Raw genomic sequence first — 27145 nt, forward strand, 5'->3', positions numbered from 1 at the left:
TACAGATGAATAACAGAATAGATTAAAAAGCCAAACACACTGAAGTAACCTCTTCATCAGCAAAAGTTAACTAGTTAAAAAGAGTGAAAGAGTCCCACACCAATACCTCTCCACCTCCCAAAGAAGGTAAGAAAATAAAGAGAAACTTTTTTCTAAACATAACCTAAATAAAACCTTCTAAATTATAACCCAATACTATACCTAAGCTACTTAAATCTGCAATACTTTTCAACTATCTACAAGGGATAAAAAATAAACTACTAAAATAATAGAATTGTACAAGCTTATCCTATTCTAAAGAGGACTTCCTCTTCCTGCTACCTGACAGAGGTTTGGACTATTAGTGACCACAATGGGGACTTTTCAGGCACTCTGAGACACGTCAGCACTCTACCTGAATGTCTTCCATCCTGACTCACTGGCCACGCATTCATGTATTCACCATGTACTCATTCATTCATTCAGTGTCTATTCTCTGTCCCCAAATACTGTTAAAGGGGCCACATGGAAATATTATACACATTTTTATGGTCGTTGCTTTAAAAAAAAATTTTTAAGTTTATTTATTTTTGAGAGAGAGACAGAGTGTGTACAAGGGTGGGGGAGGGCCAGAAAGAGGGATACAGAGGATCCAAAGCAGACTCTGTGCAGTGAGTGCACAGCCATACACAGGGCTCGAGCTCATGAACGTGAGATCATGACCTGAACCAAAATCAAGAGTCAGCCCCTGTGGCTGTTGCTTTTGGATGATGCCCACATTTGATTACTTTGTAGAGCAATAGCATGTGCTTTTTCACAACTTTCCAACCCCACCCTGACCCCTTAAGGCAAGAATAGAAGCTTTTCATGAGAAGGCAACCATGTTTTGATCCCTGTTCTTTTAGAATGTAAGTTAGAGGGATGTCAAGAACAGCTGTGGAAACACTTCGATGACAATTACATTAATTAGATCACCAAAGATCCTGGGCAAGCCATACTTTCTACCCTCCACATCCTTACCTATAGAAGAGTTGAGAGTAATTAAGGATATTTTTTGATGTGTGGCTCACAACTACTTGGGGTGCTTTTTTTTTTAATTTTTTTTTTGATGTTTTATTTATTTTTGAGACAGAGAGAAAGCACGAGCTGGGGAGGGGCATTGAGAGAGGGAGACAGGAACTGAAGCAGGCTCTGCGCTGACAGCAGAGATCCCAATGTGGGGCTTGAACTCAAGAGCGGTGAGATCATGACCCAAGCAGAAGTTGGGATGCTTAACCGACTGAGCCACCCAGGCACCCCTGGGGTGCTTTAAAAAAAAAAAAAAAAGTACATTCCTAGACTCTACTCCCAGAGTAGAGCACCCCAAAGAGAGTCTTATATGCTGCAAAGTTTGACAACCACTGAACTAATGATCTCCAAGGTCACCTCTAGTTCTAAAGGTCATGACCAGGTCTGCCATGTAGCAGAGAGACTGGCACTGAGAGGGTGAGATTTTTTTATTGAGGTTGGAGACTTGGGGGTAGGGAGATAATTTTGGAAAACAGAACTTGAGAAATTATACAGTTGAGTATACACAAAAAAATTATACAGAAACAAGTGTGATATCTACTCCTCAGAAGAGTAAAAACAATATCATTTTGAAATGAATACTTCTGGTGGGTTTTGTAATGGAGAATGCTACTAAGAATAACCATTTTAAAAATGTGTGGTTGATAAATTAAGCTATAATTAGAAGGAGAATAAGAGAATAAATTCCAGATGCCTCTATTTCATGTAGCAGCACCACGACACTTAAGCAAGGGCTGTTGTACTGAAGTTGGAAATGACAAGTGTTTGCCACAGAATGGAGTAAATATTTTTGGTAGAATGCCTTTAATCATCATTCTGGTGGTGGATTATACTTCACTGGTGAGAGAAGGAAAACAAACTGAAGAATCTTAGCATTAACTGAGGAAACATAACATTTTGATTTACAGTTAACGGTGATTGTTTGGAAACTGTCATTTATTCAGCTGTTTTGAGAGCTGCTGAAATAAAAAGCATATTTCTGGGTCAGAAAAATTACAAGAAGGAAAACATTTTAAAATCCAATAAATCCTGTCACTAAGTAAACCGACCTCTCTAGGCTGGAAGTAGCCATACACATTCGCTGGGATTTTCAGTCTCTCCCAGAAATATGATTAATTATTGAAGAAGCAGGGTTAGATGGGTTAGATGATGTCCTCAAAACAGACACAGTGAGCTCTTGCCATATCAACACTTTAGGCCACGTCTATTATCTCTTTCTCTGACCTAAAAATTACTTTCGAAAATACACATGTCCTTCCAAGTTTTGATATGATGGCCCTCTAGAGGGGTCTAACCTTATTACATTTGCAAACCTGTGCATCTTTTAGAGCTCCCAGGGCATCCTGACAGATGCAAAATTTATATAATTATTTTCTACTTAGAGCTCAGTGAGCACTGCATCCTCTCTGGTAGCACAACAGCTATTAACTTGTGGAATACGTTGCACGGTTCTTTTGTAAATAATGCTATGCATCCCAATTCGTATTGTTGCCCAGAAAAATCATGTACAGCCCAAATTTCAACTACTTTGTCCCACTGTCTGCTTAAGAACACTATCTGCTTATAGCACCATTAAATATAAAAAAGAGTACAGATCTCATTTCAATCTTCAAAAAAAAATTTTTTTCAGTTTATTTTTGAGAGAGAGAGCCAGCGTGTGAGCGGAGGAGGGGCGGAGAGAGGGAGACACAGAATCTCAAGCAGGCTCCAGACTCTGAGTTGCCAGCACAGAGCCAGACATGGGGCTTGAACTCATGAGACTGTGACCTGAGCTGAAGTCCAACGCTTAACTGAGCCATCTAGACGCCCCAGAGGTCTCATTTCAATCTTTTACAACGGATCTTTAGGTAACCCCCTAACCATCTCCCCTTTGCGTAAGTCATTCTACATTTCCGTTGCCTCCTCGATCCATGCCCTCTTTGGATCAGCCCCTCAACCAGTTGAAAAAAAAGAAAAAAAAAACAACACTATCTACAGCACTAGAAGGGTGCTTGGTATTCCACAGGAACTCAGCAATGCCTCTCCAATAAATAAATGGGTTATACTACTTATCACATTGCTATAATAATTTGTCTCACATGCCTCTCTTGGTGACAGCTGTTCTATTCATAGTTGTATGACTAGCACTTAGTATGATGCCTGTACATAGTAGGCAGTTAATAAAATATCAGTTGAATGAATGAGCTGCAGTCAGCAAATCAGAAGAGCTGTATCTTTTTACTGAGCTCATGTAGGCATCTCTGACTCATTCACTTTAAAGCCCTCAGTTCCCCTGCCTAGGAGTGTAGACCCACGGGTCATATAGGTATGTTATTGTCAATAAAAATGGATTTCTCCCACTGGAAACCTAAGTTGGTTCAAGTTTGGTTTCTCTCTCTTAGTCTTCAAACGTTATGAGAGTGACATTAAATTATAGGTTAGTCTTTGTCCAAAAAGGAGTGGGCGGAGAATATGCCATAAAAAGAGTATCAAAGGAGAAGGAAGACAAGCGGAACTAAGATCTGATATTCGCACTATGAGCCTAACTGTACTACTATAACTCCATGAGGCAGTATAATCACGCTCATTTTCACAGATCAGAAAAATAATGTTCAGTTGGTTGGGAAATCTGATGAAGACAGGTTAGCCATTAAATCTCATACTTTTGCTACTATAGCATACAATGTAGGCACAAAAGATGCCTTCTTACTTCAATATTCTCTTTTGTGTTGTACTTCTTCCATTTATAATTATTTATTATTCAACCAAATTAGCTAACATTTACTCAGAGCCTACTATGAGCCAGATACTAAAGCTCATTGCTTTAGATATATATTATCTTTGAAAAATCGTATGAGCTTTGTACTGTCCCCATACCATTGATATCAAAACTGAGTCTTAGACTTACTTTGAATATAGTTCATAAGCAGTAAGCAACAGAACAAGAATTCAAACCCTGATTTGTATGAATATAACCACTGGTCTTCCCACTTTACCACGGTGAGCATTGCATTTTTGTTAAAATAAATAAGAGTGAAACTTCAGGTAACCCACCCAGAATTGTCTCTGAATCTTGCCATTGCCTTGGAAGGGAAGGAAAAGTTCTGGTAAGGGAAAAACATTCCAGCTCATCAGCTGGTACCTTTGACCCCTTCAGTGTATACAAACCATGTCATAGTAATAAGCCCTCAGCCTTTAGGGCAGAAAAAGGATGAATGGAGTGGAGAAGTTTTGTGCAAGTCACTTTATATAGAATAAATAGGAAAGTGAGTTTAAGTCGCCAGATAACAGATATGTGATGATGCAAAGTACTTCATGACAGGTAAATATTAGTTCTGAACAATAACTGAAAAACACAAGGACGATCCTCAAAATGATATCACCATAACTTGCAAAATATATAATAAAATATTGACCATCCTTGCACAATACACCTAATAAGCTTTGAACTCTTTAGTAAGTTTAATATAAATAAGGAAGTAGCATTTCTGTATGCTAAACCACCTCTTTTCAAAAGCATTTGGAATTGACAAAATTAGTTAAAAGTATTTTGAAATTGATAAAATTTTTCAAATTGTTTCATGACTTCTACCTCTACAGAGACTATCTGAAGCTTCACTTTTAATCCAAATCAGTTTTCAGCAAGGTATGAATTTCAAATTAAAATTTTGACCCTTTTTCATCTAAAGGCATTTTTTCCCCATGTGACCTCATGGCCATTAGAATCAAGAGTAATCTAAGTATCATACTGTTCCTGATTAGCAATTTTGTATCATGTACATTCCAGAACTTCCTTAAGAGTTTCTTTCAGATTCTAAGAAACAGCAACTGCGTTACACTAAAATGCTACTTCTCACATGCCCTTCAAAAATACTTCTGTGACTCTGCATGTTATGCTGATGGAATTGGCAATCATAAAGTCCCACTGCAATAATATGAAAATTGCTCAAGTAATCATCAGTCTATGCCCAAGAGCTAAGCTGTTCAGGCTGCTTTCCCATAATGTGTAAGAATGGAATTTTACTTTTCTTAAGATAATTTTTTAAATTTATATATATTTTTAAAAGTTTATTTATTTTGAGAGTGAGAGAGCACATGTGCATGCGCATGCATGCAAATGAGGAAGAGGCAGAGATAGAGGGAGAGAGAGAATCCCAAGCAGGCTCTGGGCTGTCAGCGCAGAGCCTGACACGGGGCTCAATCCCACAAACTGCAAGTTCATGACCTGAGTGTAAATCAAGAGCTGGACACTCAACCAAGTGAGTGACTCAGGTGCCCCAAAATTTATGTAATATTTTAAAAACAATTTCTTTGATTCTGGAAACTACTAAATGCACTAAGAATAACAATGAACTTTTAAAAACATATTTTCCAAATCTGATGCACAGTCTGACTGACAAAAAGGAGTGTAATTACAGATATCTTTTTTAATGTTTATTTATTTTTGAGAGAGAGAGGGAGAGAGAGACAGAGCATGAGTGGGGGAGGGGCAGAGAGACAGGAAGACACAGAATCAGAAGCAGGCTCCCGACTCTGAGCTGTCAGTACAGAGCCTGACGTGGGGCTTGAAGCAAGAACCATGAGATCATGACCTGAGCCAAAGTCATACACTCAACCAACTGAGCTACCCAGGCGCCCCAAAAGGAGTGTAATTAAAGGATAACAAGGTAGAATTTTTGAAATTGGGACTGTTCTGAAAAATCTTGGGACTTAAGAGTGACCATGACAATCATATAGCATTTTTCACTTTTCACTATCCTTTAAACAAGTAGTCTGCAATTCCTCAATGTTAGCAATGCAGTGCTCTGAATTTAAAATGATAGTAGTAAATCATCAGAATCTGTTCTTTATGTGTGAAAAAGAATTAAGTCATGCAGAAAATGCCTTATGGTGTCTTTGAGTGCTCATGCATCAGTACACTCTATGGCTCTGAAAAACTTCTTGGAGAAGATGCAGAGGCAGATTCATATTTGCTTCTTAGGAGAGTCATAATATGCGTCCTCTACTTTCAAGTTTATTTCCATTTGCTCAATCAGTGATTCTGCTTCATTCATAAGAATCTTAGAGTTAGGAAATCAGAAAAGATGAATCTATAAGCTGTTTGCTGCCACTTACTGGATAACCACTCTTCTTGCCTAAATAAATGGAGAGGAATTTTTAACTATTTCCTGACAGTCATATTTATGAACGTTCAAATTTCTACAAGGGTCAGAAAAATGTCTGGGACAAAATTGATAAGAAAATTAATTTTCAAATCTGTTATATGACTTCTTGATAAAATACATACTCCCTCCTGGTATCTAGTTTATTTTTTGCCCAGGAGAAGAAAAGGAGAGTTTGTATCTAAAGGAGAAGATCTAGGAAAGAGACGAAGGGTAGAATACCCTACAGAATAAGGAGCAAAGAAGAACATTAGCAGTTAATTATAACTCCTAGAGTGTTCCGAGAGCACAAAGCTACAAAATGGGAAGCTCTTCTCAGAATGAGTATCGTCTGTTGCCTCCACCACTGATGTTTGTACAGTTTATTTGCTTTGGTACAGAATATTCCAGTCGCATGGTCACATCATTTACCGCAGGTCAGCTCCCCCACTTATGCAGTCCCCAAAATGTATGAAAAAGAAGCCTTTGACCACTGTCACAAACAGGTGTCTAATCTTTCTACTACTACATTTTTTTGCTCTTGGTTGTGCCTCAGCTGTTACTGAGGTCTGCATACTTAAAGCTAGGAACATCAGCTCATCCAAATATCCTACTTGGGGGTGGGGAGTGATTTGGGCTTATGAGGTAATTGTAGTCTTTTGTGGACATCTGTGTAAATTTAGTCAGAATGCCTACAGTTCTCATCCCCAAAAAAGTTTTATCAAAAAAATGTTATCAGAAAAAAAATTTAATTGAGTTAAATTAGCCCTGCATGACAGAATGTTATATATCTGAGCTGGAATCACCTTTAAAGGCAACTCGTAATTCTTAGATAATGGAGTAGTTTCTTCTCCAAGAAGCTAGTAGTTTCTTTCTCTCATACAGGAAGATGTTTTTGAAGTGAAGGACAATGCTGATATTGATGATAATTAACAACATGGAGCTCTTTGCATGTGCTAATAAGCATCTTGCATAGACCATTGCATTTACTCTGTACAACACCATGAGTAGGTAGAAGAATACGATTTGACAGATAAAGAAACTGATACTCCAAAAGGCAGAGCAACTTTCACAGGGTGCACAGCTATGTAAGTGCAGAGATGGGACTGTTACTGATGTTGACAACAGAGCACACCTCTTAACCACTATGCTTTCTTACATCCCCAATTAATTTAAGTAAGTATTAATATTCTTGGCATAATAATTTTCTGGCTACCATTTGTCAATATTACAATTAATGAAATATATTAGCTTGTATATTTTTTTTTTTTTTTTTTTCAACGTTTTTTATTTTTGGGACAGAGAGAGACAGAGCATGAACGGGGGAGGGGCAGAGAGAGAGGGAGACACAGAATCGGAAACAGGCTCCAGGCTCCGAGCCATCAGCCCAGAGCCTGACGCGGGGCTTGAACTCACGGACCGCGAGATCGTGACCTGGCTGAAGTCGGACGCTTAACCGACTGCGCCACCCAGGCGCCCCGCTTGTATATTTTTTAAGGTATGTACAGAATAAGCATCTATATCTCTAAACCAGATACATTTGGGGGGATTATGACTCTCACTGGGCTACCTCTACTCTCATCTCTCTCCTCACACTCAGTCTATCCCAAGCAGACTTTGTGCCCACCCTCAAGGGTGCTCCTCATTCTGCGTCCCCGTGGCAGCAAAGGCAACGTCTCTACTAGAGAAAGGGAAGAAAGATTGTTGGATAGATCTGGTACATTTCACAGTGGGGACTGGCATGACCTGCCAGCGATTTGGATGTAGATGTTCTGGAAAGGAAGGAATAAAGGCTATCTCCAGGTTCTTGGCCAAAAGTCCTAAGTGGGCCATTTTATAAAAAGGGAAGCTTGGGTGAAGAGCAGGCTTAGACTCCAAAAACTTTTTTTTGAACATGTTAAGTTTGAGGTGTTTATGAAACACTGAAGTGGAAGAGTCAAGGAGGCAATTGGTTTGGGGCGTGGAATCAAAAGACAGGTCTGGGTCAGAAATTAAGAGTGGGGATGTGTATTCACAGAGATAGCACATGTAAACACCTTCAGCAGTCTTCTCCTGACTTCCAGTGTGGGTTGGAACCTCCCTGTGTCCAGCATTGCACTCTGAACTTCCCCCTCTACTGTGAGGATGATTTCCTCCTTTACTGACACCATCCCACAGCCAGAAAGTGTCCCCCATTCAACAGTGAGCTAGTTTCATGGGGCCAGTGACTGGTCTCTCTTCACTACTGTGCTCCCAATCTGGTTCTGTGAATGCTATTCACCCAAAAAGAAAGTGGGTATCCAACATTAGCCCACACTCAAGGCAAGAAAAATAAGTTACACCCCTTGAAGGGAGGAGTTTTAAAGAATCTGTGGACGTGTCTTTAAAACCACCGCACTTGACAAAATATTCTTATGCTTTCGTTGGTTTTGAGTTTACACAAGCAATCTCTGAGTGAGTTGAACACTGAAATTTCACTCTCAATTTTTGAGATGACTAGTTATGAACCAAATTCTTAACTCTTCTCAAATTTGACCACAGGGTTATCTTTGCTTTGAGACCAAACTTGGAATTACAAAAAACTTTATGACTTACAGAATTGTTCTTACTTCTAAACAAGTATACATGAAAGAATACTCAAGATTGATTAATTTCATTATTAGTTTACATTGATAATCAGAATAATACTACCTTTCTGCCACCAGACTTCTAGGAGAAGACAAAAAAGATTAAAAAAAAAAAATGCTTGCCAACCTTGCAAATGCTGAGTTTTAATTGCTAATTTACTTTTGTTAATTTACAATGGGCAGTAAAATGGTTAAGTGCTGTTCTTATCAATATCTGCTCTTTCAAGAAAGTTTGCTGAGAAGTGGAAATACTACCGCTAGTCATGAGGTTTTTGTTTGCTCAAGGATTAGTAAGGCAAAGAGAGCCAAAGGCCAGCTCTAGAATCTGTGTGATGTTATATGTTATCCTAATATACCATTAAATGAAGGCTCTGCTAAATCTTTTAAAAAGAAGTTGGTACAAGTCTCTTATTTTTTTTTTTTTTAATTTTCTTAATGTTTATTTTTGAGAGAGAGAGACAGAGTACTAGTGGGGGAGGGACAGAGAGAGAAGAAGACACAGAATGCAGAGCAGGCTCCAGGCTCTGAGCTTTCAGTACAGAGCTGGACGTGGAGCTCAAACCCATGAACCATGAGATCACGACCTGAATCGAAGTCGGATGCTGAACCCACTGAGCCACGCAGGGGCCCCTAGAAGTCCCTTATTTAACTTCATTCTTAAGAAACTATTTTACAATGTCATAAAATCATTTTTTAAAATATTTTTATCAAGGCATTTTTGCCAAAGCACCAATGGAGGTACAAGATCATCATTTACATGCTATAAATCAGGTGTTAACTTCCTGTTTTCTTCTGAAAAGAATCATTAAATTTTTTTGCACTCCATTTTATCTGCCATCATTGAATTTTCCTATATTCAACTACTATTAGTATTTCCTGCTCTTTCAGACCTGACCTGAGCTTTTCTCTTCACTAGGTAAAGTGCCAGATTACAGAATACTGTCATGTAGATATATTTTCACTGGTTTAAAAAATGTACTCTGTGAGAGCAGCAAAAAAGAGTAATTCCAGACCCTCATCTGCTTTTGTGTTGAGGGTCCCTGGACCTCTTCCCATTAGATGAGCATTTGCTTCCTGCTGGAATACCTAAAGAGGTGGGAAGTTGGTGCCTCACATGGCAGCCAGTTCCATTTTGGGACACCCATAATAATTTTATATAGAACATTTATTTTTAAATAGACCGATCTACAACCCCCATTATTATTATTATTATTATTATTATTATTATTATTATTTTGAAGGGGACAGAAGGGCAGAGAGCGAGGGAGAGAGAGAGAATCCTAAGCAGGCTCTGCACTGTCAGTGGGGCTCAAACCCACGAACCATGAGATCACAACCTGAGCCGAAATCGAGAGTTGGATGTTCAACCAATTGAGCCATTCTTCTGACTAGCTGATTCTAACTGATTTCTCAGGCTGTGCTGCATGATCTCATTCCTCTTCTCTGACTCAGGTACTTCAACCACTCCACTCTTTTTCTTGTAGAACAGTGTTCTTCCAGCAGTTTCTCATGTGTTAGATTTCCTCAATCCTCTCAACCCAGAAACCTGTATCCTTCAGGACTGCTCTTTTTCAGTAATGGACTGTCAGGAATCTGTTCCCAGCTCAGAGTTTGGTCACACAGAGCCAGATCTTCCTCTAGCCAGACTACACATAGGTCCAACCCCACGGAATGATACTGCCCTTATCTACACACACTGGGTGGGAGGGAGGCAGTAACAGCACAGGACCCAAGGCTTGTTGTGTGGAGGGAATCGTGTGAAGCATTTAGCCCAGAAGCTGATATATAGTAAGCATTTAGTAAATATTAGCCATGTATGTAATTTAAACATCGAATCCTGCTCTATTGTCAGCATCTGGTGGTGGAATGTCTCACAGGAACTTCTCTGCTCCCAGGCATGGGTCCTTGGGCTTCCTGCCTTGGAAATGTAGCAGCCAGAATCACTGGGAAGGTGAAGAGCTTCCCCAAGGGTGACTCTTCCAAGCCTGGCCACCTCCCTGCCTTCCTGGGATACAAGGCTGTCATGGCTCACACAGTATGAGAGGTCCACAGGCCAAGATCCAAGGTGAACAAAGAAGGATGTTGTGGAGGCTGTGGCCATTGTGGAGATGCCACCCACGGTGGTTGTGGGCAACATGGACTGTGTGGAGACTCCTGGAGGCCTCTGCGCCTTTAAGACCATCATTGCCGTGAGCACATCAGTGATGAATGCAAAAGGTGCTTCTATAAGAATTGGCCTAAGTCTAAGAAAAAGGCCTTCACCAAGTACTGAAAGAAGTGGCAGGAAGATGATGGCAAGAAGCAGCTACAGAAGGACTTCAACAGCAGGAAGAAGTACTGCCAAGGTGATCTGTGTCATCACCCACACTCAGATGCACCTGCTTCCTCTACACCAGAAGGCCCGCCTTACGGAGGCCCAGGTGAATGGAGGCACTGTGGCCAAGAAGGTGGCCTGGGCCTGTGAGACGCTAGAGCAGCAGATGCCTGTGAACCAAGTGTTTGGGCAGGATAAGATGATCGATGTCATTGGTATCACAAAGGGCAAAGGCTACAAAGAGGTCACCAGCCACTGGCATACCAATGAGCTACCTTGCAAAACCCACGGGAGGCTGTGTAAGGTTGCCCGTATTGGGGCATGGCATCCTACTCAAATGGCCTTCTCTGTGGCTCGGGCTGGGCAGAAAGGTTACTATCACCGCACTGAGATCAATAAGAAGATCTACAAGATTGGCCAGGGCTACCTCACATAGGATGGCAAGCTCATCAAGAAAAATGCTTCCACCGACTATGATCTGTCTGACAAGAGCATCAACCCTCTGGGTGGCTCTGTCCACTACAGTGAAGTGACCAATGATGTCATCACGCTGAAAGGCTGTGCAGTAGGAACCAAGAAGCCAGTGCTTACTCTCCACGAGTCCTTGTTGGTGCAGACTAAATGGCGGACCTGGGAGAAGACTGACTGTAAATTCATTGACACCACCTCCAAGCTCGGTCATGGCTGATTCCAGACGGCGGAGGAAAATACAGCTTTCATAGGACCACTTAAGAAAGACCAAATTACAAAGGAAGAAAGAGCTTAACGTCAGCAGCTGATTGTGCAGCTGGTGGAATCTCAATAAAAATTATTTTCCAGCGGTGGGGAGGCGGGGGATAGAGTCCTCTTTTTTATCAACATACTGTGGGAAAGAACTGTCACCTCCTGCATCCTGAATACCAGAATACTCTGAATGTAGCCCAAATCCAGATTCAGCTCCCTCATTGTACATGGCTCACTCATACTGAGATCATCAAAACTCCTGAGTCTTTTATATACATGCTCCTAGCTGACCACATCTTTCTCATCTGCACTTGAACAGTTTGTTTTGCTGTTGTTACTCTTAGTGTGGTTTTCAAAAATTACTTAACTTTAATATGTTAAGCGCAACCTATGGAAATCATTTTGGATTCTGTGTACTCACTGTACTTTCCAGCTGAATGGAACTCCTGGAAACTCCAGTTGTTTGCATCCCTGCTTCTGAGACTTTACAGGATACAGTGTATTCTTTGCCAAAAAGAATAGCTTCATTCCTCACAGCTCCTTGCCCGGCTGGCCTGGGAGCAGCTGCAAGTTCCCAGTTAGCTTCAGGCTTTGCATGGTGTTCTAGGCTTCCATGAATCCTCTGGTGGTTCCTCTTCCTTATGCAACCCATGTGTGTTTTCTGGTGGGGCCACTTTTCACATATTGTTTGCTCAGTAAAACTGTGGGTCATGTCAATGCCAATCAACTCTCACCCTCCAGTTTACTGTATCAGTTACCATGTCCCACCCATCAGGCTCATGGGAGGTGATGGAGTTGCTAGAGAAGGTATTTATGAGGTTTATGCAAACCCCCATTCCCTACCCCTAGCATTAAACTTAGACTTCCAAAACACATGCTCACTTTCTCCCTTTTGAGAGGACAAAATACTTACAAGTCAAAATTCTAGTTAATTGGGTTATCTTGGACAAATTTAGGAACTTTTCTGGACACAATAAAATGGGGGGGGGGGGTTGGACTGAGATTACCCCAGTTGCCTAAGGAGCAGAGAATTCTGTAATTCATCTTAGTTCTGTTTCCACTGAAAAACTAGTCTCGTGTTAGGGTCTCTCCAATCCTGTGGGGTTATAGTATCAGTATTGTCCAGCTTTATTGTTTGTTCGTAGCTTTGAACCAACAATGCAAAGTGATCCATGATGATCATAATTTCCAACACAAGCCCACAGCAAAAATACCTTGGGTGTCTCAACATTTTCAATTTTCTGGGGTAAAATACTCACTTCCAAAAAATTTTTTGCATATAGAAAATTATTGCTTAAATGATATGCAATCTGAGTTCCACACTTAGACATGTATACACTTATTTACTGGAATTCCCCATTGGTTGCCCCATGAGACACCTCACACCTAACATCTTTCCACACAAAATGCCTCCTCTTCCTGAATGGTTTTGGTGAGCAGCACTACCAGAGCATTGGTTGAAGGAGTCAAACCAGATGTCTTCCCTTCCCTTCAGTCCCCCTGCTCATCCTGGCTTTGTCCCTCTACCATTTGGTCATCAAGCACTATTGAAACAAGTTAACTCGGGGCGCCTGGGTGGCGCAGTCGGTTAAGCGTCCGACTTCAGCCAGGTCACGATCTCGCGGTCCGTGAGTTCGAGCCCCGCATCAGGCTCTGGGCTGATGGCTCGGAGCCTGGAGCCTGTTTCCGATTCTGTGTCTCCCTCTCTCTCTGCCCCTCCCCCGTTCATGCTCTGTCTCTCTCTGTCCCCCAAAAAATAAATTAAAAAAAACCCAAAAAACAAAAAGAAACAAGTTAACTCTATATCAGTCAAAACCACCTCCTCTTCCTCTCCTCTGCCACTGCCTGAGTTCATGCCTTTCTCTGTAACCACCTCCATGCTCACAGTCCTCCTGTCTGTCCTCCACCGTGCTATGCTGCCAATGCAATCAATCAAGACAACAAATCTGGGGGTGCCTGGTGAGCTCAGTTGGTAGAGCATGCAACTCTTGACCTTGAGGTTGTGAGTTTGAGTAACCTTATCCTTTAATTCCAAGCTCATACACTCTTCCTTTGTGAAGCCTTCCTAAGAGACAGTCAGTGTCTGTGTCCCACTCCTTCGTTAGAGAGTAAATATCTGCTTCCTCGTCTGACCCCTTCTTTTGTTCACAGTGGAAACTGTGGGGGCCTTTTTTCTGTCTTTGTATTTGTAAGATTAGTACAGGACCTGTAACATAGTAGGGCTCAATAAAAGTCTGTTAAATAAAAGAGAAACCAAACAAGAATGCCTGGTAGGACTGACTAAATAATTAAAATCATTAGCTCTTCTGATCACATGATTTGCAAGGCCTATGACAAAGTTCCAAAGGAAGAAGGCACCACTGGTGTCCCTCATTATGTCATCATTTGCATGCCTGCTTCTAGAAAATACTGTAGAATGGCATTTGACTAGGGTGGCAGTGCTAAGCCTCTATGATTGGGGCATGGTGACCTGCCAAAGATATCCATCCCATCAACCTTCTTGAGCACTTTATGCATTGTCATTAAGAAGAAAAAAACAAGCTCTTCTCATTGCAGCAGGTCAAAAGTAATCACCTCTCCCTAGTGATAGGTCCCACTAAAATCTGCTTTGGGGGAACTTGGCTGCACATGGATATTCAAAACACACAAAAGCAATGAAATACATAAATAAATATACATATAAATAATCTCAATCTCAGAGAAAATGTACAAGTACAGCATAAGAAACCTTCTTTCCTTTCCCATTTGAGAGTAAGTAAATGGCTGGCATTATGCCCCATTAATCTACAACACTTCAGTGTGTATTTTCTATCAAGTAAGACATTCTCCTATATAACCACAATATAACCATTAAAATCAGGAAATTAATATTGATACTTTACTGTAATACAATTCTCAGGGTCTATTCAAGTTCCATCAATTATTGCAAGCATGCACTTTGTAAGAAAAAGAGGCAGTCTTAAATTCAGATCTTGCAAAACAGACACCACATTTAGTTATCATGTCTCCTTAGTTTTGTTCTATCTGGAACAGTTCTTGGTCTTTCCTTGACTATCCTATCATAAGCATGACCTTTTCAATGTTTATAGGCCATTTCTTTTGCATAATGTTCTTCAGTTTGGGTTTGTCTGGTTCATCTTCATGAGTAGGTAGGAATATCACAGAAGTGATGGTGATGTGTTCTCATTTTATCTTATTCAAGTGACATGTGATTTGTATTTGTACCATTACGGTGACACTAACTTCGATCACTTAAGTTCCTATCTGCTTGGCTTCTGCACTGTGAAATTATTTTTTCCCCTTTGTAATTAATAAATAGTTTGTAAGGGGGTTTTGATATTATGTATCACTCCTCATCAAACTATTAACTTAGTCATTACTTTTTTTTAAAGCTAATTTATTTATTTTGAGAGAGAGAGAGTGCAAGTAGGGGAGGAGCAGAGACAGAGGAGAGAACCCCAAGCCCGCCCTGCACTGTCAGTGTGGAGCCCAATGCAGAGCTTGAATTCACAAACCGAAAGACCATGCATGACCTGAGTCGAAGTTGGAGGCTTAACCAACTGAGCCACCCACGCACCCTTAATCACTACTTTTTAAATATATGTTTGAACTCATGGTTTTGTACTTTATTCAATGCATTACAATTTTTTTTTTTAATGTTTAACTTATTTTTGAGGAGGTGGGGAGAGGGGCAGAGAGATAGGGAGACGCAGAATCCCAAGCAGGCTCCAGGCTCTGAGCTGGCAGCACAGGGCCCGATGCGGGGCTCGAGATCATGTACCATGAGATCGTGACCTGAGCCAAAGTCGGACATTTAACCAACTGAGCCACCCAGGTGCCCCCATTTTAGTCTGCTACTATTGTTATTCATTTTCTTTCTCAAATTGCCCCAGATTTTTCCAGTAAAAGTCCTTATAAGGTGGTCTCTGTGTCCCCATCATTCTTTGAGCACTTCTTTATTCCAGGCTGTATAAGAAGTTCCAGACTCATCTCGTACTTTCTCTACAGCAGTACTGAAGTCAACCAATTCTCCAAGGACCTCTGAAGAGGGACACTTAGAAACCAAGATGTGAATGCTAGATGCATGCAATGCTATTGGGAGTGCCACTGCTCCCAGACCCTCTCAGTGGACAAAGCTAGGAATATACATATTTGAATTTGAATATCTCGCTCCTTCTCTTTCTCTTTTGTCTGTCTATTGAAAACCATGAGTTCACACCTCAATCTTCAATTCCAGCCCAACACCATTATCCTTAATATTTTCTTACTTGTCAATCAATGTAATGATTCCTCTATAGCTGACACAACTACCTCCATCCCTGTGGCTGCCCTCTTCACCACCCGCATGCCAGACAGCTCCTTCACATGGACACACTCTTCACTTGCTTAGGCTCTGACACCCAACCTGGGCCACCAGGAATCTACTAGTGCACCCACATCATTCACCACCTTGCTCAATCCCACCTAATAGGTTTTGGACCAAATTGAGCATGGCTCAATTCCTAGTCTCTGGACTGTGTCTGTGACCTCTTGCTTTCTAGGTATACATCTTAGTATAAACTATGGCTCTAGACTACAGATTTTGTTAGCCTCCTCTCAAGAACATTGGGGCCCTATTCCAGCCTAAGGCTTTAAAAGCTGAAAATCTAATACTTTCCCACTACCTCAGATGGGGGGCCATCCTTATTCTCTGTTACCATATAAGAATCACAGTCCTGGCCTGACCTGCTTAGTAGCAGACCTAGAATGTGTCAGGTCACGGCTTTATCATGCTCACTGCTCTAAGTTTTCTTCTCATTTGTAGCCCACAGACATTTAAATCTTGTCTTGAGCACAGTAATATATCCTTACAGATTTCTCTTTTTATACTTTATGTAACATTGCTATGTATTTGGAATATAGAAAACTAGCCAATATCTGGGAAGAGGTAAGAAATGGGAGAGAGTTTCTATATCTTTCAACAGGATGATAATATAGGTAGAAAGGGTCATAAGTTAAAGTGCCAAAATCCTTTTAAGAAGCAGTATGGAGTTTGACTCCTTTGTTGTAATTTTTATTATTAAGACTATGAGTTCTGTGGGAGAGAGTAAGAGGGGTGCTGCTGAGGGGCTCTCTGGGTCTGGCCCTCAGCTTTGAAGCTCAGAACCTGCACTAATCCAACTTCAATGCCTTTATTTTGATGCTGACTAAGGTAAAGTTTCAGGTATGTATTGCACTGGTCTTTTAATGCCCTGGAAGCAATTTCATATTTGCCATTTTATATATTTTTTTCTCAAAAAGAGCCTCCCTAATTCTAAAAATGTTTACAATTCTGGATCTGTCCCTCACAAATTCTGGATCCGTCCCTGTAAAGAACTTACAGTTAAGTCTCAGTGTAAATTTCCAATGAAGGAAGGTAATTTTCTAGAGAGCATATGAGTTAATGGAGGCTGAATTAATCCTCAGAAAGTTCCTAGGTTGCTTTGAGAGCAAGAGAGATGGGTGATCTTGGGGGTAGTTTATGTCGACCATGTAAATTTCAAAGCTATTCTGACCCACGTATGGAGTGTGTCTATAATTCCTGCGTGATCAGTTTTGTATCTCTTGACTATCTCCTTCCAAAAGAATACTTTATTAACTGTGCCTCAAAATCTTACTTTTTCTTTCTTTAGGATTCCATATACACCACCTCTTGCCAGTTCTTAATTAACACATTCTTTTTTTGTTAGTGGGTAAAATAATTGATTAGGTAACAGCTTTCAACTCCTCTTCCCTGATTGCCCCTTGATCCAAATCTGACTGTTCCCTAATGCTTTCAACTTTATATTCACCGATCATCATCTAGGCTGGATTAATTCTATCATCTACTCTACAGATTTGCTGATCCCAGTTTAGTTCTCTGAAGGCCATCTTGTTTCCAGGTTACAGGGTCATCTATTGTCCCCATGCATTAGGCTTTGAAACTGTAAACACAATTTGAAATTAAAAATAGTTAAATAATTTAAAAATTGGGAAAAAATCCTATAGAAAGTAGACATGTAAACGGTTTCTCCCTTTATTAAAAGCTTTACTGGGGAAAGCTTCTGGAAGGCCTCAAATATGGAAGAGGCACCTACATTATACTGCACAGATAGCAAAAGCAGAATATCCACAGATAGGCAGAAGATACACTTTGCACTTTCTCTGGATGAAACATCAAGCGTTGTGGATTAATTCCGTCGCAGGCAACCACTGCTTTAGGTACATGTTGCCCACAGCAGTAAACCTAAAGCAGTAACAGAAGACTTCTTTCCAAAGAGCTTAAATCTAACTCAAGAGTAAAACATACAAATGCAACATGATTCTGGTTATTTTCAAATTATCAGTAATTGTTAATAATTATGGGAGATAAGCCAAAGAGGTGAAGCCTGAAAGAAATTAATAACAAAAACAACAATGATGGCTGTCATTTATGAAGTTCAACTAGGAGATACTACCTGTGGTGGTATTCTTAATATCTACATTTTACAGATGAAGAGACTGAGGTTCAGAGAGGTCTGACCAAGATCACATGGCCAATGGAAAAGGAGAATTATCATTCAAATCATTACTCCACATGGGCAAGTCAAGAGTTTGAGAAGAGTTTGAAAAGCAATCCAGGAGAAATGAGGTGAACAAAGGCAGCCAAGGACCACCAGGCTGATTTAGTCAGAGGGCAGATCTAAAGTGGAAGACAGGAGGCAGCAGAAGGGTAAGGGAGGGGGTTAGCTGCCAGCTGAGAAGAGAAGGGGGCTGAGAGGTTCTCAAAAATTTAGCCCTTTGGAGTTGATGTGATAAGCATGCAAGAATCAAGCAGGGGGAGTGGTCCTCTTCTCATATAGCATTTTGCAGACCTGGCATCTAAAGACCTGATGGGAAAAAGAACAGTCCTTGCAACCAGTAGTGTCATTAAAAAAGAGTCTACGTTGAAGAATATTTACCCATCATCTAGGATGTGCCTAAATACACAGTAAACAAAGATATCAGCAAAACAGTAACAGTGCAGTGTAAATGCTATAAATGCAACAAACAGGGTGACAATAGGTAACTGGGGTAGGGGAACCAACTTTAGATAGGGAGATATTGGTCAATGTACCTTTTAACCACTCCCTATTCACACAAATAGCAAACATGAATGAATCTTAGTGACTTTTTCAGAAATACATAAAAAGTGAAATATACATATGAAATGTACCTCATATATATGTGTATATATATTAATTAAATATACACATATTTAATTACATGGAACTACAAAGCTGTTGCATATTTTTATAAGAAGTGTTCCTTACTGTAAAACTAGCTATAAGGAATGTACCCTTGAAAACCATCAAAAAGAATATAAACTGAATTCAAAGTCTATGATTTCATAGGGAAGTTTCCAATTAGAAGGAAATATTTGGAACACATTTTGAAAGACTTAGAGAATAGTGGCATTATAAGGCAACGTTTCCATTTCAAAGTACAAACAGAGTTTGAAATCTGCTGGCTTCACTAGAACTTTTTTTTTAATGTTTATTTATTTTGAGAGAGAGAGTGGGAGCAGGGGAGGGGAGGGGCAGAGAGAATCCCAAGCACGGTCCAGGCTGTTAGCAAGGAGCCCCAATGGCAGGGCTTGATCTCACAACTGTGAGATCATGACCTTAGCAGAAATCAAGACTCAAAGGCTGAGCGGACTGAGCCACCCAGGTGCCCCTTCACTAGAATATTTGTTAGTGAAAGTTGTGCTGTTAAAGAATAACCCCAGAGGTATCTGAAATTCCTACAAACTCCAGGAAATGCAAGTGCCCTTGGAGCATGCAACCTAAAAGGAGTTGGTTTCCTAAAAGCAAAACACCCTCAGATGTATCCCAGGTGTCCCACGCTCAGAGAGAAAAACATGAAAGGTCACAGATGTGAAAATTACAAATGAATCAACAAGATCCACTCATTCTTGATAGCAGGCACCCCAGACTCCAAGATGGCATCATCTGTACCCAGGAAGGAGAAGAAGCCCATGGATGTCAAACTAGGAGGGCTGCCGAGCTGGATAATGATGTGGGATTTCACCCCAAAGGTGCTGCTGGAGCATTTCAAAGAGGTTACTACTGGTATTACATCAAGTATGTCAATCTGAAGAAAGGGGTATCGCTGGGATTTCTATGGTGCTGGCAGCTTATGTGCTTTTCAACTACTGTCGTTGCTACAAGGAACTCAAACAGGAGTGGCTAGGCAAGTACCACTGAAGAGGGCCCAGCGTGGAGGCACATTCTGTATTCCTGACCATGATCTTTGCCTGGCACTCTTGAATCCTTACATATTCTAATTTAGAGTTAATACCTACTAAAAGATGACTTGTACATGGAAAAAAATCCACTCAATCTTTCTTTCATTAAAATAATACTAACCCAACAAAAGAAAAGAATTATGGGCTACATAGGGCTACAGGAGTTTAAGCTTTGGGATCTCCTACCCCCCCTGCCGCTGTCCCCCAATTTGCAAGACCCCCTTCCAAGATCCTATAAGGGATCTAGCAATGTATTTCTCAAGATGATATGTTTTTGAAAATTTAGAGAAAATTTTTAATTCAATTTCTTTTTTTTTAATGTTTTATTTATTTTTTTAACTTTTTAATGTTTGTTTATTTTTGAGAGAGAGAGACACAGGGTGCAAGTGAGGGAGGGACAGAGAGATGGAGACGCAGAATCCAAAGCAGGCTCCAGGCTCTGAGCTGTTAGCACCGGAGCCTGATGTGGGGCTCAAACTCACAAACAGCGAGATCATGACTTGAGCCAAAGTCGGATGCTTAACCGACTGAGTTACCTAGGCACCCCTCAATTCTATTTCTTACCCTATATTGTATAAACTTCAGGTTCTAGACCCTGGATCCTGCTGACTGAATGCCTGCCTTGTACTACACACTACATTCAATGCTGGAGATACAAAGACGAACAAGGCACATCCTTCCTAGGGAGAAGCTTGGTGTAAAACAGAAACAAGAAAAATAATTGCAATGGGACACCTGCTTGGTTGTGGACTGTACAATGGGAACAGAAGCCCAAGGAATGTTCCTGGGTTGTTGTTATCAGCCTATTCATTAAAAATTTAAGCTTGGATTTCTGTTTTTCAGTGGTGAATGTCCATTCATATGACACTTAAAGTAACACAGGAACTTGGGACAGTCAGGAGAACTGAAAGCACCAAAAGTATTCAGGTAATCCATAAGGTTCACATATAAGAACATACATAAGGAGATAAGAATGGAAAAAGAAGGGCAAGAGTGTGGGGCTTGGAGTTCCAGGTAAGGGACTCTCGCCTCTGTTCCAGATGGGTTTTCAGCAGAATATTACTATAAATAAGCCCTGCATTAGAATGGCAGTTGTGTTGGGGTGCCTGGTGGCTCAGTCGGTTGGGCGGCTGACTTCGGCTCAGGTCATGATCTTGCGGTCTGTGGGTTTGGGCCCCATGTCGGGCTCTGTGCTGGCACCTCAGAGCCTGGAGCCTGCTTCTGATTCTGTGTTTCCCTCTCTCTCTGCTCCTCCCCTGCTTGCGCTTTCTCTCCCCCACTCTCTCTCTCTCTCTCAAATAATAAACATTAAAAAAAAAAATTTAGAATGGCAGTTGTGCATGGAGCTGAGCTGGTTGAATGGAGACGTGCTGGCAGAGCAGTTAAGAAACTCTGGTCCAGGTAGTAGCAGCAGAATGAAAAGTAAGGGATGGGCTTAATAGACACAGGAGAAGAATCAGAACTTCAAACCTGATTTGGATATAATGGCGGGAGGCCTAAGAAGGAGCCTCACATTACTCCGAGGCTTGGTGGACAATTAATAAGGTAAAAATTAATGACAACTCAAGAGGAAGACTGTCTGATTTGGGGAGGAAGATGGTAAATTTGAGCTCAGCTTCATTACTTCTGAGATACTAGTAGGTCAACAAAGTGAAAATGTGTCATTCTTTGCTACTCAGTGTGGTCTGTTGGACAGCATCATTGGGACCCCCTATGAACTTATTAAATATGCAGTGCTTAAGCCACAGTCCTGCTGAATCTAATCGGTATTGTAAATCTGCACATGTAAAGCCCTGGGATCTGTCTTGGGTCCAAACTGCTCAGGACATCACCAAACTTCCTCTATTCTGGGGGTTAAAACTTCCAGGATTTAGGACCTGTTCTATAGATGTGATTGGTACAAAGGAACCACAGAAAAAAATAGATTGGTAAAGTTGTGTGGGACCCTTTAAAAACTTCTGCCTATGCAGTATACCAAAGCCAAACAAACACCTGCGGACCATGTGTACAGCTGTCACGGCCAGCTGACTCATCTACCCATCTGCCTGTTGCATCACACATTTTCCTCTGTAATTAAGGGCAGTGATAGTAACATCAAAGAGAAAATAACTTACAGGGATTGTAATGAACTTGTCAAATTGTAAGAATTTGGGTATAGACAATAAGTGAGAATTTGAGTATAATGCCATAATTATAAAATCAGTATCTTATACTCTTCAAAACTCTCCATGTTTATAAATACTGATTTTTCCTTGTTAATCACATAAGTCAATTCTTCAAGTTCACCCTAAGACAGATATCTGCGTGTAAGAAATCACCTCCCAAACTCACCAGAAAAAGCAAACATAACTATGACATTTTCTAATATCCAGTTTTTGCAAATGCACAAAAAAATCCTTTCCTTTTCTTTTTCACTTCTGCTGTCTGAAGAGTATTTATACAATAGTGCAATGCTATCTTTTAAACTTGGAATATGATTTGGCATGCCACTTGAATGTGTTGGGAATGGGTTTTTAAGGAAAGTTCACTCTAAGTAAAATAATGTGTATAACAGCACGTGTAACCAGTAAAGACCATATCACAATATGCTACTATATTGCGATTAGATATACTCAGACTAGTGACCTAATGACTCAATTATTCTGAACACCAACCATGTGCCAGGAATTTGGCTAGACATTTTACACATATGAACTCTTTATAAGCACCTTAAGATCTCAATTGCACAGAGTTCTTGGATGTTCATATTTTCCTGAAATCTTCAACAAAAGGGAAAAAAAATGAAAGGTGACCCTCATTTGGAGAATATGCAAAGGCAATATGTTTACCAACGGTATGAATTTTATTTTCATTATTATTTTTTTAATTTTAGAGAGAAAGCGAGTGAGCAGGGAAGAGGGGCAGAAGAAGGGAGTGAAAGAATCTCAAGCAGGCTCCATGCTCAGCTCAAAGCCCGAAGTGGGGCTTGATCCCACAATCCTGGGGTCATGACCTGCACTGAAATCAAGACTTAGATGCTCAACTGACTAAGCCACCCAGGCACCCCATGACAACTGTGTGAATTTTAAAAGAGGGTGTAAATGAAATGTCACTGTTTCATGGGCATAGACTGCTTCAATCAGCACCAGAGCTATTAGGACAAACCATATATGACATTGCTGCCCAATGTCAAACTGGCATTCAGCAACCAACTATTGGCCAAATAGAATTTCATATGGTTCAGCTTATACTGTAATTAGGTAATTTCTCTTGGGCCAACTCATGCTGTAAGTAGACAACAAAATCAAAAGTGAAGCCCAGAGTGAACATCTAAGATTATTTTCTTTCCTGCGGTTGATTTTTCAAAGTACAGTCATCTCTCTAATGCTATTGCTACACAGACTCTTAGTGTCAACTCTGAAACCTCACTGCCAAGAGAGAACCTAAATTTCATGACGAACCACGGGTCAGAATGCCCTTGTCTGATCATTGCTCCAATCATCAGAGAAAAGTTGACAGATAGTGTGATAGGGTGGACGTCAACCCCACAGAAAAAACATTTTTTGTTTGTTTCTTTGACTGAAAAGGTACATGTGATTTTTCAGCTTCTTTGAACTAAAAATCTAAAAACTTAGAAGGCAGGGGAGCCTGGGTGGCTCAGTCGGTTAAGTATCCCACTCCACCTCAGGTCATGGTCTCATGGTTCATGGGTCTGGGCCCCATATCAGGTTCTCTGCTATCAATCAGTACAGAGCCGGCTTTGGATCCTCTGTTTCCCTTTCTCTCTCTCTCTCTCTCTCTCTCTCTCTCTCTCTCTCTCTCTGCCCCTCCTCTGTTCATGCTCTCTCTCTCAAAAATAAATAAATACTAAAAAAATAATAATAGGGGCACCTGGGTGGCTCATTCAGTTGAGTGTCTGACTTGGGCTCAGGTCATGATCTTACGATTCCTTGAGTTGGAGCCCTACATTGGGCTCGCTGCTGTCAGCTCAGAGCCAGCTTTGGATCCTCTGTCCCACTCCCTCTGTCCCTCCCCCACTCATGCTCTCTCTCTCAAAAATGAATAAATATTAAAAAATAATTTTAAAAACCCAAAAATGCAAAGACCTAAGGGTAAATGTATCTCCTTGTCTAAAATCTGTTGCCAAAAAAGCTGACCTGACACAAATAAGAAGCTAACTATGTTTATTTTCAAGATATCTTATTTCATGTAATCAAATATTGAATGCATGGCCAATTCATGCCTGTGAGTGTAGGGCTAATTTTGTATCGTGGCAGGATAATGGGATGAATACAGTCTCCAACAGTTACAGGGGGGAGAATATTGTTATCTGGGAAGGTTGTTTTTTTTTTTTAGGAGATACTATATACATCACATTTTAAATTGTATAAAACCTTAAATGGTCAGACAAGGGTCAGCAGAGTGAGTGTAATTAACTCATTAATCACAAAGTCCTCCAAATGTATTATTTCCAAGTTAAAAAAAAAAAAAGAAAAACAGGACAGGAAATAAAAAATGGATGACACTGAGGGTGGGGTGGGGGAATGGGCAAAATGGGTAAAAGGGAATGAGAGATACAAGCTTCCAGTTATGGAATGAGGAAGTCACCAGGATAAAAGGCACAGCCTAGGGCATATAGTCAATGGTATTGTAATAGTGTTGTATGGTGACAGATGGTAGCTACACTTACAGAGAGCAAAGCATGTTGAATCACTATGTTGTATGCCTGAAACTAATGTAATATTGTGTGTCAACTATATTTAAAAAAATAAGTGACAGAGATTAGTGGTTATGTTAGTATGAGATATAGAAAATAGCATAGTACTAGACAAAATAAACATTCAACAAGTTTAACAAACTATTACTATTACTACAATTGTTATTATTGAATGTGCAGAATTGTCTTTGAAATAATAGCTCATTTTATTTTATTTTTATGTATGTTCATAAGGTGTTAGTTTGGTTTAAGATTTCATCAGTCAGGTCAAGAGAGTAAAGATGCTTTTTTCTGTAAGAAATTATAAAATTAATTATGCATGCAACACATTATCTTATAACTTATATGTTGCAATAGTCAATTCTCATAGCAGAATCTGTACAAAACTGGAATCTGAAAACCTGGATTTCAGTGTGGGCTCTGTACCTAGTGCTAACCAAGGAAAAGTTGCTTGAAGTCTGTGAGCCTTAATTTCCTTATCCACAAAACAATGCCAGCCTATAGCAGCAATAATAGCTAACTTTCAGAGTATGATGTTTCTTCATTGCCAGGGCTTTTCTAAGAACTTTACACACATTAACTCGGTTACTAATATTTCATCTAACATCTAGCATTTACTTAGCAAAAAAGGGGGATTGTGCTGGTCAGTCTCCATTGTCCTCCAACACCTGCCTTGCCCTGCCCTGCCAGGAAGCTGACTCCAGCAGATCAGACACTGGGGCTCCAGCCACCAGACTTTCAGTTCAGACAGGGGGTGGCATCAGGAAGTCCCCAGAAGCTGGGAGGAGAGAGATGCTGGGGTATTTCGTCTCTGCTTCCTTCTTGATTTAGCAACCCTATTCTAATTTGTGTATGTTGTGGTGTATGGCAGGGGTGGGGGATGGGGGGCTGTTCCCCAAGACTAAATCTCCTGCCTGACAGCCTCTTTTCCATGGTTCCCCTTCTCCCTAGGTTCAGTAAACACCATTTTCTTCTTCAGCCTCTTAGCCCCCTTGGTAACAACTTTCTACGTTTGCCAGTCTTCTGGTACCCCAACATCCCTCTTTTGTTTCCTTAACTCCCTTCCCACATCACCCTAAGGAGTTGTTTCATTAACATGTCTTGATTTGAACCCTTTAAGTGGAATGCTTTTTCTTGCTGGGACCCAGACTCTTATGGGGATTTACTATTTCAGCATTTTAGTCAACTACATTACTTAGTATGAGAGTATGTTAAACAGAGCTTTGTTTTATTTCATTTTGTTTTTAATGAATTGGTATGTTAGGAAATACGATCTTGAATTTCAGTTGTTTTAAAAAACTAAAAGATTTGTTTCTAATCTGAACTAGTTCACTTTTTTTTTTTTTTTTTTTTTTTTTAACAATCTCTTTCATTTGGTTCACACTTGAAGGAAAGGGTATTTGGGATTTAATTTAGTTCTGGAGTTCAACAAATTAGCCTGCTATATTCCAGTTAATGGTTCATGGTTTGGTATGGCTCAGGTTCAAGCATAAAACCCCGAAATACTGGAAAAGGCAAGTTGGCAAGTTGAAGTATGGTTTCTCTGAGTGGGGCTAACGCACACTCTACAAATATGAGGCTACATTCCTACAATGATAGAAACTCAAGGTCATCCTAGTAATAAAACAAAGTTAGTGATTCTCACTTAAATGAATGGTTCATCGGCCCCTGATTTCCCTGTGTATATAGTTGAGCTTCCTAAACAAAATTATGACAAACTGTGTGTTCATGTTTTCTAAGTGCTATTATATCTCATGTTTCTTTCTCAATGAATTCCCTTCTCAATTAGATCAGTATTTCTCAAAGTATGGGCCCCAGACGACCACCTGGAATTTGCTAGAAATGCAAATTTTTGATCCCCACCCCAGATCTACTATATTAGAAAATCTAGGGGTGGGCCCAGCAATCTGTGTCCTAATAAGCTCCCCCAGTTGATTCTAGTACCCAATGAAGCTTGAGAAATACTGAATTAGATCATACGTTTCTTGAAGTCAAATCCTATCTAGTATTTCTATGTTAGAATTGGGCTCTACTCAAAATCATGTTGATATTATCAGTTTCATGTGTGTGTGACACGATAAAAGGGGCAGCTGATGGACTGCCCAAAGACCTAAATGACAGAGCCAGCATTTGAACTTGGGCAATCTAACTCCAGAGCTTAGCTTACTGAGCACAACTACGCTAGAATCCCTCCCTAATGGCCACACAAGAGGTGAGACATGAAGCACTAGGACACTTTGAGCAAAATTTGAGGAACAATATTCATGTAAATTTTTTAACTCTCAAATATCCTTAATATGAAAATGTGATACGTATTTAGAATAATATATATTTGCTTCATTTTTTTATCCGGTAGAAAAAGTCAAGATGTAATTT

General features: G+C 40.3%; 1 long non-coding RNA gene and 2 pseudogenes across 6 annotated transcripts in view; 2 read left to right on the forward strand and 1 right to left on the reverse strand.

Moving 5' to 3' along the window:
- The window catches only part of LOC131495122 (uncharacterized), a 238828-nt gene that overhangs the window by 164429 nt on the left and 47254 nt on the right, over positions 1 to 27145 (reverse strand). The gene's annotated exons all lie outside the window — the stretch shown is intronic.
- LOC131495118 (large ribosomal subunit protein uL3-like) lies at positions 10640 to 11853 on the forward strand (annotated as a pseudogene).
- Positions 19768 to 20135, forward strand: LOC131495121 (ATP synthase subunit f, mitochondrial-like; annotated as a pseudogene).

Source organism: Neofelis nebulosa, chromosome 14 (assembly GCF_028018385.1).
Source record: "Neofelis nebulosa isolate mNeoNeb1 chromosome 14, mNeoNeb1.pri, whole genome shotgun sequence".
NCBI classification, from domain to species: domain Eukaryota; kingdom Metazoa; phylum Chordata; class Mammalia; order Carnivora; family Felidae; genus Neofelis; species Neofelis nebulosa.